Source organism: Delphinus delphis, chromosome 20 (genome assembly GCF_949987515.2).
Source record: "Delphinus delphis chromosome 20, mDelDel1.2, whole genome shotgun sequence".
NCBI lineage: Eukaryota > Metazoa > Chordata > Mammalia > Artiodactyla > Delphinidae > Delphinus > Delphinus delphis.
In genome coordinates, this window is record NC_082702.1 from 11,923,250 (window position 1) to 11,934,368 (window position 11,119).

Consider the following 11,119-nt stretch of genomic DNA (forward strand, 5'->3'; position numbering starts at 1 on the left):
GCCTTGGGTAGTATAGTCATTTTGACAATATTGATTCTTCCAATCCAAGAACATGGTATATCTTTCCATCTGTTTGTGTTATCCTCGATTTCTTTCATCAGCATCCTGTAGTTTTCAGAGTACAGGTCTTTTGCCTCCTTAGGTAGGTTTATTCCTAGGTATTTTATGCATTGTGATGCAATGGTAAATGGGATTGTTTCTTTAATTTCTCTTCTGATCTTTTGTTGTTAGCGTATAGAAATACAACAGATTTCTGTGTGTTTATTTTGTATCCTGCAACTTTACCGAATTCATGGATGGGCTCTAGTAGTTTTCTGGTAGCATCTTTAGGATTTTCTACATGTAGTATCATGTCATCTGCAAACAATGACAGTTTTACTTCCTCTTTTCCAATTCGTATTCCCTTTATTTCTTTTTCTTCTCTGATGGCCATAGCTAGGACATCCAAAACTATGTTGAATAAAAGTGGCAAGAGTGTCTGGTTCCTGGTCTTAGAGGAAGTGCTTTCAGCTTTTCACCATTGAGTATGATGTTAGCTGTAGGCTTGTAATATATGGCCTTTATTATGTTGAGGTATTTTCCCTCTATGCCCACTTTCTGGAGAGTTTTTATTGTAAATTGGTGTTGAATTTTGTCAAAAGCTTTTTCTGAATCTATTGAGATAATCGTATGGTTTTTATTCTTCAGTTTGTTGGTGTGGTGTATCACACTGATTGATTTGCAGATATTGAAAAATCCTTGCATCCCTGGGTTAAATTGTACTTGATCATGGTGTATGATCCTTTTAATGCATTGTTGGATTTGGATTGCTAGTATTTTGTTGAGGATTTTTGCATGTATGTTTATCAGTGATATTGGCCTGTAATTTTCTTTTTTTTGTAGTTATCGTTGTCTGGTTTTGCTGTCAGGGTGATAGTGGCCTCATGGAATGAGTTTGGGAATATTCCTTCCTCTGTGATTTTTTGGAATAGTTTCAGAAGGATAGGTGTTAACTCTTCTCTAGATGTTTGATAGATTTTGTTTGTTGGGAGTTTTTAAATCACAGATTCAATTTCAGTACTTGTGGTTTGTCTTGTTCATATTTTCTGTTTCTTCCTGGTTCAGTCATGGGAGATTGTACCTTTCTAAGAATTTATCCATTTCTTCTAGGTTGTCCATTTTATTTGCATACAGCTGCTTGTAGTAGTCTCTTATGACCCTTTGTATTTCTGTGGTGTCTGTTGTAACTTCTCCCTTTTCATTTCTATTTTATTGATTTGAGCCCTCTCCCTCCTTTTTAATAAATTTATTTATTTTTGGCTGCACTGGGTCTCCATTGCGGTGCACTGGCTCTCTCTAGTTGCGGTGAGTGGGGGCTACTGTTTATTGCGGTGCGCAGGCTTCTCATTGTGGTGGCTTCTTTTGTTGCAGAGCACAGGATCTAGGCGTGCAGGCTTCAGTACTTGTGGCACGTGGGCTCAGAAGTTGTGGCTCGTGAGCTCTAGAGCACAGGCTCAGTAGTTGTGGCACACGGGCTTAGTTGCTCCACAGCATGTGGGATCTTCCCAGACCAGGGCTCGAACCCATGTCCCCTGCACTGGCAGGCGGATTCCCAACCACTGTGCCACCAGGGAAGCACCCCCTTCCCTTTTCTTAATGAGTCTGGCTAAAGGTTTATCAATTTTTTTTATCTTTTCAAATAACCAGCTTTTAGTTTCATTGATCTTTTCTATTGTTTTCTTCCTATTTCACTCTTTCTGCTTTGATATTTATGATTTCCTTTCTTCTACTAACTTTGGATTTTGTTTGTTCTTCTTTCTGTAGTTGCTTTAGGTGTTAGGTTAGGTTGTTTATTTGAAATTATTCTTGTTAGGTTGTTTATTTGAGATTCTGCTTGAGGTAAGATTTTATTGCTATAAACTTCCGTCTTAGAAATGCTTTTGCTTTGTCCCATACGTTTTGGATGGTCGTGCTTTCATTTTCATTTGTCTCTATGTAAGTTTTGATTTCCTCTTTGATTTCTTCAGTGATCCATTGGTTGTTTAGTAACATATTGTTTAGCCTCCACGTGTTTGTGTTTTTTACAGTTTTTTTCTTGTAGTTGATTTCTAAACTCATAGTGTTTGGTTGGAAAAGATGCTTGATATGATTTCAGTTTTCTTAAATTTACTGAGGCTCTCCTTGTGGCCCAGCATGTGATCAATCCTGGGGAATGTTCCATGTGCACTTGAAAAGAATGTGTAATCTGCTGCTTTTGGATGGAATGCTCTATAAATATCAATTAAGTTGGTCTGGTCTAATGTGTCATTTAAGGCCTGTGTTTCCTTATTGAGTTTCTGCCTGGATGATCTGTCCACTGATGAAAGTGGAGTGTTGAAGTCCCCCAATAGTATTGTGTTAGTGTTGATTTCTCCTTTTATGGCTGTTAGTATTTGCCTTATATACTGAGGTGCTCCTATGTGTGGTGCATATACATTTTTTGTTAACGGCGCAAATACTTTTACAATTGTTATATCTCCTTCTTGGATTGATCCCTTGTTCATTATGTAATGTCCTTCTTTGTCTCTTGTAACAGTGTTTATTTTAAATTCTATTTTGTCTGATATGAGTATTGCTACTCCAGCTTTCTCTTGATTTCCATTTGCATGGAATACATTTTTCCATCCCCTCACTTTCAGTCTGTATGTGTCCCTAGATCTGAAGTCAGTCTCTTGTAGACAGCATATAGATGGGTCTTGTTTTTTTTTTTTTTTTGGCTGTGTTGTGTGGCATCTGGGATCTTAGTTCCCTGACCAGGGATCAAACCTGTGGCCCCTGCTGTGGAAGCGCAGAGCCTTAACCACTGGACTGCCAGGGAAGTCCCAATACAGGTCTTGTTTTTGTATCCATTCAGTCAGTCTATGTCTTTTGGTTGGAGCATTTAATCCATTTATGTTTAAGGTAATTATCAATATGTTTGTTCTTATTTCCATTTTGTTAATTGTTTTGGATTTGTTTTTGGGGGTGTTTTTTCTTCCCTTCCTCTCTTGTTCTCTTGTGATTGATGAGTAACTTTAGTGTTGTGTTTGGATTCCTTTTTCTTTTTTGTGTGTGTATCTGTTGTAGATTTTTAGTTTGCAGTTACCATGAGGTTTTGATATATTGATAGCAGTCTATATATAAACAAGATTGTTTTAAGATGGTGGCCTTTTAATTTCAAATCCATTTCAAATATCCTGCATTTGTACCCTCCTCCTTTCCTGATTATATCATATTTGTGTGAGGATGATTTCCTACCTTTATAGTATGTTTGCCTTTACTAGTGAGCTTTTCCATTTGTAATTTTCTTGTTTCTAGTTGTGGCCTTTTCTTTTCTGCCTAGAGAAGTACCCATAGCATCTGTTGCAAAGCTGGTCTGGTGGTGCTGGATTCTCTTAGATTTTGCTTGTCTCTAAAGCTTTTGATTTCTTCAGTTTTGTTGAATCTGAATGAGAGCCTTGCTGGGTAGAGTATTCTTGGTTGTAGGTTCTTCTCTTTCATCCCTTTAAATATATCATGCCACTCCCTTCTGGCCTGCAGAGTTTCTGCTGAGCAAATGGCTGATAACTTAATGGGGGTTCTCTTGCACGTTATTTGTTGCTTTTCCCTTGTTGCTTTTACTATTTTTTCTTTATCTTTAAATTTTGTCAGTTTGATTACTATGTGTCTTGGCGTGTTCCTCCTTAGGTTTATCCTGCCTGGGACTCTGTGCTTCCTGGACTTGGGTAACTGTTTCCTTTTCCATGTTGGGGAATTTTTCAGCTATTATTTCTTCAGATATTTTCTCAGGTCCTTTCTCTTTCTCCTCTCCTTCTGGGACCCCTATAATGTGAATGTTGGTGTGTTTAATGTTGTCCTCATTTCTTTTTCTTTTTCGTTCTGTTCTGTGGCAGTGATTTCCACCATTCTGTCTTCCAGCTCACTTATCCGTTCTTCTGCCTCAATTCTTCTGCTATTGATTCCTTCTAGTGTATTTTTCAGTTATTGTATTTTTCATCTCTGTTTGTTTGTTCTTTAATTCTTCTAGATGTTTGTTAAGCATTTCTTGTATATTCTCAATCTGTGCCTGCATTCTTTTTCTGAGATCTTGGATCATCTTTACTATTATCACGCTGAATTCCTTTTCAGGTAGGTTGCCTCTCTCCACTTCACATAGTTGTTCTTCTGGGGTTTTATCTTGTTCCTTCATCTGGGATATATTCCTCTGCTGTCTCATTTTGTCTAACTTTCTGTGATTGCGGTTTCTGTTCCACAGGCTTCAGGGTTGTAGTTCTTCTTGCTTCTGCTGTCTGCCCCCTGATGGATGAGGCTGTCTAAGAGGGCTGTGCAGGTTTCCTGGTTGGGGGGACTGGTGCCTGCCTACTGGTGTGTGGAGCTGCGTCTTGTCCCTCATGGGCAGGGCCGCGTCAGGGGGTGTGTTTATTGGGTAGCTGTTTATTCAGGAAGACTTTAAGCAGCCTGTCTGCTGATGGGTGGGGCTGTGTTCCTACCCTGTTGGTTGTTTGGCCTGAGGCATCCCAGCACTGGAGCTACAGGCTTTTGGGTGGGGGCAGGTCTTGGTGGGAAAATGGTGGCCTTTGAGAGGGCTCATGCCAATGAGTACTCGCCAGAACTGCCTCCACCAGTGTTCTTGTCCCCACAGTGAGCCACAGCCACCTTCTGCCTCCGCAGAAGATCCTCTAATACTAGCAGTTAAGTCTGGCCCAGTGTCTTATGAGGTCACCGCTTTTTCCCGTGTCCTGATGTGCATGAGACCCTGTTTTTACCCTCCAAGAGTTGAGTTTCTGTTTCGCCCAGTCCTTTGGAATTCCTGCAATCAATCCCCGCTGGCCCTCAAAGCCAGATTCTCTGGGGGCTCCTCTCCATGTTGCCAGATCCTCAGGCTGAGGAGCCTGACGTGGGGCTCAGAACTGTCATTCCTGTGGTAGAACTTCTGTGGTATAATTTTCCAGTTTATGAGTTGCCCACCCGAAGTGTATGGGATTTGATTTTATCGCGATTGTACCCCTCCTACCATGTTATGTGGCTTCTTCTTTTTTTTATTTTTTTGTTTTGCGGTATGCGGGCCTCTCACTGTTGTGGCCTCTCCCATTGCGGAGCACAGGCTCCGGACGCGCAGGCTCAGCGGCCGTGGCTCACGGGCCCAGCCGCTCTGCGGCACGTAGGATCTCCCCGGACCAGGACACGAACCCGTGTATCCTGCATCGGCAGGCGGACTCTCAACCACTGCGCCACCAGGGAAGCCCGTGGCTTCTTCTTTGTCTTTGGATGTAGGATATCTTTTTTGGTAGCTTCCAGCATTTTTTTATCAGTGGTTGTTCAGCAGTTAGTTGATTTTGGTGTTCCTGTAAGAAGGGGTGAGCTCATGTCCTTCTACTCTGCCATTTTGTCTCCTCCTCCTGATTTATCTTATTCTTGATAATATCATAATATCAGTCAGTTTAAGATTTGCCAATATACTTTTTATATGACATTTAATAACAGACTAGGGAGCAATCAAATTCTGTTTGTCACCAACACTGGTGTCATATCCAAAGATCAATGGCCAGGTCCCCAACAGCCCCATCTCCCTCCACTTTGATAAGCAATGGCATTCTATCATTAAAGAATTAGGTTATACCTCTCTAGTTGTAAGAGAACTGTATTCTGCTTTTCTTTCTCTTCCTATTTCCCCACAAGTTGACACTGAGTAGAAATGGCTGAGGAGTGTGCTTATCCTGGTCTTCATTTCATCTCTCTTATCTCTTTGCAACCCCTGCTTCAACCCTGGTTGATTGCACAGAGTGACTCTGGTTTAAGGAAGGTCATTCTTTTGCAACTTACTGGTTTTCTTCACTCTGCCCTTGAAATGATCACAGGGACACGGCTTCCTTGGCAGCCTGGGCACTGTCATGAGTTTTCTTTTAGGGGCTCTCAGGAACCAATCTGAAATAAGGGAGTTGCTACTTAGAAGGGTTAATATGTTTGAGGCAGGGCTTTACTTGCCATCTTCCTTGCCTCTCGATTCGTTTTCATACTGCAGTGGGTGTGGGAAAGGGTCAACCAAGCACAGTGAAGATATCCAGTTATATGAGCACCAGGGTCTCTAAGTTGTTTGCCTGACCTGTATGGGCAAGGATTTGGTGGCAGGTTTGGAGGAGGCATCAGGGTATCATTAGGGAGACTGAAAAATGAGGAATAAGACCTAGGTGTCTGCTTTTTAGTGTCTGCTTTACCTCAAGCAAGCCATGCCTCTCTGATTTCAGTCTTACCTGTGAGTAAAATAAGGTTGAGAATGGGGTCCAGGAAGGTCTTGGAAGGCAACCCTGGGCTGTGGGGAAAAGAGGGTAAGGGAGAGGGGGCAGCCAGAGATTCAGCCAGCTCCCTGCTGGACCTTGGAGGAGTCCAGCTCTTGCCTAAGGCTCAGAAAGAAAATAAGTGTTGGTGCTGCATGTGATGGTCTTGCGGAGAGGGGAGAGGGTGAGGGCAGCTCAGATAACATCTGCTCTGGTCTCAGAGGGACTCAGTGGAGCAAGTTGGGATCTGATGGTGCATCGCTGTTGTCAATACTGGATTACTGACCTTTGCACTCACATTCTTGGGCGCCTTCTCAGAACCACTTCCCAGAAGCCTGGCGTTGGTCCCTGTGGCCTCTGGTGACCCATGTCGGAAGGAAACAGATCATTTCGTCACTGGAAAGCAAAGGCGCCAAGAGAATTGGTACCCTGCCGTTGTGCTAACTAGGTCAGTACAGCTCCATTGCTCTTCCTTTGTTACTCAGGGATCTAGGGAACTTCAAGAGAGGAGTATTTTATATGTATTTTATTTATTTATTTATTTAGGCCACGCTGCACGGCTTGTAGGATCTTTGTTCCTTGACCAGGGATTGAACCCAGGACCTTGGCAGTGAAAGTGCAGAGTCCTAACCACTGGACTGCCAGGGAATTCCCTGTTATATTTTTTAAATTATATAGTTTATTTATAATGCTGTGTTAATTTCTGGTGTACAGCAAAGTTATTCAGTTTTATACACACACACATATATTCTTTTTCATATTCTTTTCCATTATGATGTATTACAGGATATTGAATATAGGTCCCTGTGCTATAGTGTAAGACCTTTTTGTTTGTCTATTTTATTTTATTTTTTTAAGTTTATTTGTCTGCATCGGGTGTTGTGGCATGCGGGAGCTTAGTTGCGGCATGTGAGATCTTTTGTTGTGGCACACAGGCTTCTCTAGTTGCGGTGTGCGGGCTCAGTAGTTGTGGCGTGTGGGCTTAGTTGCCCAGCGGCATGTGGAATCTTAGTTCCCAACCCACGTCCCTGCATTGGAAGGTGGATTCTTAACCACTGGACCACCAGGGAAGTCCTCTATTTTATATATAGTGGTTTGTATCTGCTAATCCCAAACTCCTAGTTTATCTTTCCCCTACCCCCTTTCCCCTTTGGTAGCCATAAATTTGTTTTCTATGTCTGTGAGCCTGTTTCTGTTTCTTAAATAAGTTCACTTGCGTCATATTTTAGGTTCCACATATAAGTGATATCATATGGTATTTGTCTGACTTACTTCACTTAGTATGATCATCTCTGGGTCCATCCGTGTTGCTGCAAATGGCATTTCATTCTTTTCTATGGCTGAGTAATATTCCATTGTGTATATGTACCACCTCTTCTTTATCCATTCATCTGTCAATGGACATTTACGTTGCTTCCATGTCTTGGCTATTGGAAATAGTGCTGCTATGAACATTGGGGTGCATGTATCTTTTCAAATTATAGTTTTGTCCGGATATATGCCCAGGAGTGGGATTGCTAGATCATATGGCAACTCTATTTTTAGTTTTTTGAGGAACCTCCGTACTGTTTTCCATAGTGGCTGCACCAATTTACATTCCCACCACCAGGGTGGGAGGGTTCCCTTTTCTCCACACCCAAGAGAGGAGTATTTTAAATGAATAATCCAGAATTGAAGTTTAAAATCTGGCTTAGAAAAAAGCTTACCTGGAAGTAGGTCGAGAAAGAATGGCTTCTGGATGGAAAAGAGCACAAACGGTAGGGGTTAATGAAGACCTTACATCCTCCCCCCATTAAAATCCTCAAGACTTAAGGAATGAGAGCAAGGAGTAGATTATTCCATTAACCAGTCAGGAACTTCACCTGACCTCCATGTTTGGTTGTATTTGAATCCATAATCCCAATTCAACTATAAAAGGATGGTATTTACCTTTGTTCCTCTGGAACAAATCCATTCTGTTTTGGCCTCCATTCAGGTCTGTCTTATCACCTGATGCTATCTTACTCGCATTTTGTGATACCTAAAATATTTTTATGACAATCAAGTATGATGTTTTATAGAGATTCTGGGACTAGAAATGGGCCCAGATGATGCTTCCGCTGTACAGGAGCTGCTCATGTTTCCTGTCAGACTTAATTACGGTTTCACATGGTTCCCCATCACATTTGAATGCAGCTGTATCCTTGCACAATTACACTTAAAGTTTGTTGTTTGAAATGTGTTGTGGACTGAACTGTGTCCCCCTAAACTCATTGAAGCCCTAACCCTTAATAACTCAGAATGACTGTATTTGAGGATAGGGCCTTTATAGAGATGATTAAGTTAAAATGAGACCCTGATGGTTGGGCTCTAATCCAGTCTGACTGGAGTCCTTATAAGGAGAAGAGATTTGGGCGCACAAAGAGACACCAGGCATGTACATGCACAGAGGAATGACCAGGTGAGGAAATAGCAAGGAGATGGCCATCTGTAAGGCAAGGAGAGAGCCCTCAGAAGAAACCAAAGTTGCTGACACTTTATCTTGAACTTTCTAGCCTTCAGAATTGTGATAAAATAAGTTGTTGTTTAAGTCTCCTAGCCTGTGGTATTTTGTTATGGCGGTCCTAGCAAACTGAAAATCTTTCTCCCTTACTAGACTCTAACCCAATGGCTCAGTGGTCGTTCAGCTACAGGGCTCCTGACACATGGTAGACACGTGGTAAATGTTTGTTTGATAAGCGGATGGACAGGTTGTCCAGAGAGGGCCCTTAGAGCAGCATCTGGTTCAATCCAGCTCTATTTTCCAGACTCGTGCCTTTCTGTCACACAGACGGAGGGTGTTGCATCATTTCCCTACCTGCTGGTTTCTAAATGTTCTCACGTGCTGTTTTGAGTGGTGTTAATTTCAACAAGCATGGCCCCTGCTGTCTAAACTTTTCTAATATTTTACTCTCGCCTGACCTCTACTTCTGGTTCCAGAGAAAAGCCACAGAATATTGGAGCCAGAAGGTATCTTGGAGATGAGGTCTCTTGGAACGCCTACACTGATGAGTTTTTCTTCTTCATTTAAAAAAAATTGATCTTTATTGGAGTATAATTGCTTCACAATACTGTGTTAGTTTCTGTTGTGCAACAAAATGAATCAGCCATATGCATACATATATCCCCATGTCCCCTCCCTCTTGAGCCTCCCTCCCACTCTCCCTATCTCACCCCTCTAGGTTGTCGCAAATCACTGAGCTGATCTCCCTGTGCTATGCCGCTGCTTCCCACCAGCAATCTTACATTCAGTAGTGTGTATATGTCGATGCTACTCTCACTTCGCCCCAGCTTCCCCCTCCCCACCCCATGTCCTAAGTCCATTCTCTATGTCTACATCTTTATTCCTGCCCTGCCACTAGGTTCATGAGTACCATTTTTTTTTCAGATTCCATATATATTCATTTTTAATGGGACATAACTATATTAGAGAAAATTTGTAAAGTCCAAAACCAATTTTACTCTTACCAAATGTTGGAATTTTAGTGTGAATACGATTTTTTAAATATAGTGGTAACCACGGTATGTGAACGAATTTCTTTCTGTTCACTTTATAAGCTTGTTCCCGTGTTGTCTTACAACATTTATAACAGACATTTTGAATGACTACATAACACTCCCAAGTATACATACTTCAGATTACTTTTAAAAAAATTATTTATTTATTTGGCTGCGCCAGGTTTTAGTTGCGGCACGTGGGATCTTCATTGCGGTGTGCGGTGTTCGGGCTCTTAGTTGCAACATGCAAGATCTAGTTCCCTGACCAGGGATCAAACCCGGGCCCCCTGCAGTGGGAGCTTAGAGTCTTAACTGCTGGACCACCAGGGAAGTCCCCAGATTACTTAATTGTTCTCTCATTGTTGAGTATTTAGATTGTTTTATTTTTGGATATTGATAAATTTCTTTGTAACTGTTTTCTAAATGTTGGATTTCTGTCTCCGGGAAGACTTCCCAAGTGGAATTACTGGGTCAAAAGTTAAGAACAGTTTTATGTTTCTTGATATCTTTACCAAGTTGCTTTTAAAAGAGTTGTACTAATTAACTAAATCACTGTCCCTTTTATTTTCAGGTGAGGAAACTGAGACCCAGAGAGAGCAAATGAAATGCCCAAGTTCACAAAGGTAATGGTGACTCATCTGTAGCTAAAATCCAGGTCCAAGACTCCTACTCTGCTGTTCTTTCTGCAGCCCTACATGACCTAATGTCATGGTGTAACTGAAAATGAAGCCGTTACTATAGTATCATGTCCTCCAAACGTCAGGCATTTTTGGACCACCTTAATGATTTTTGCTATAGCTTATACACCTCTACTATTATTTATTTCATACTTTTTGCTTTAAATAAATTTAATTTACATAACATCTTCATTCTATGCAATATTTTTTGTGAGATTATCCATTTGATATATGCTTAGATTTTTTTCTAACATGCATTAAAATAAGCATGTAACTATTAAAGTAAAAACTAATTTATGTTCTACCTAAAATCAGTTTTGGAATATATTGATGCAATGTAATAAGCATGGACTTTATATCTAGGCAGACCTGGGGTCAACTGCTTCCTCTGTCAGTTAACTCTGTAGCCTGGGAGAAGTCACTTAGCTTCTACGATCTTTGGTTCTCTGGTTTGTAACGAGTGGATATTAGTATCCACCTTGCAGTGTTGTTAGGAATAAAGGAGCTACTGGGGGCCTGGTGCCCAAGGAGGTGTTCAGTATATGATGGTTATTATTGTGGTTATTATTGCAGACTTCCAGTTATTTCCCAAAGGGTGTGTCTATGCTGGAATGTTTGTCTTATTGCTTTCTGCTGATTTGCATGTGTAAAGAA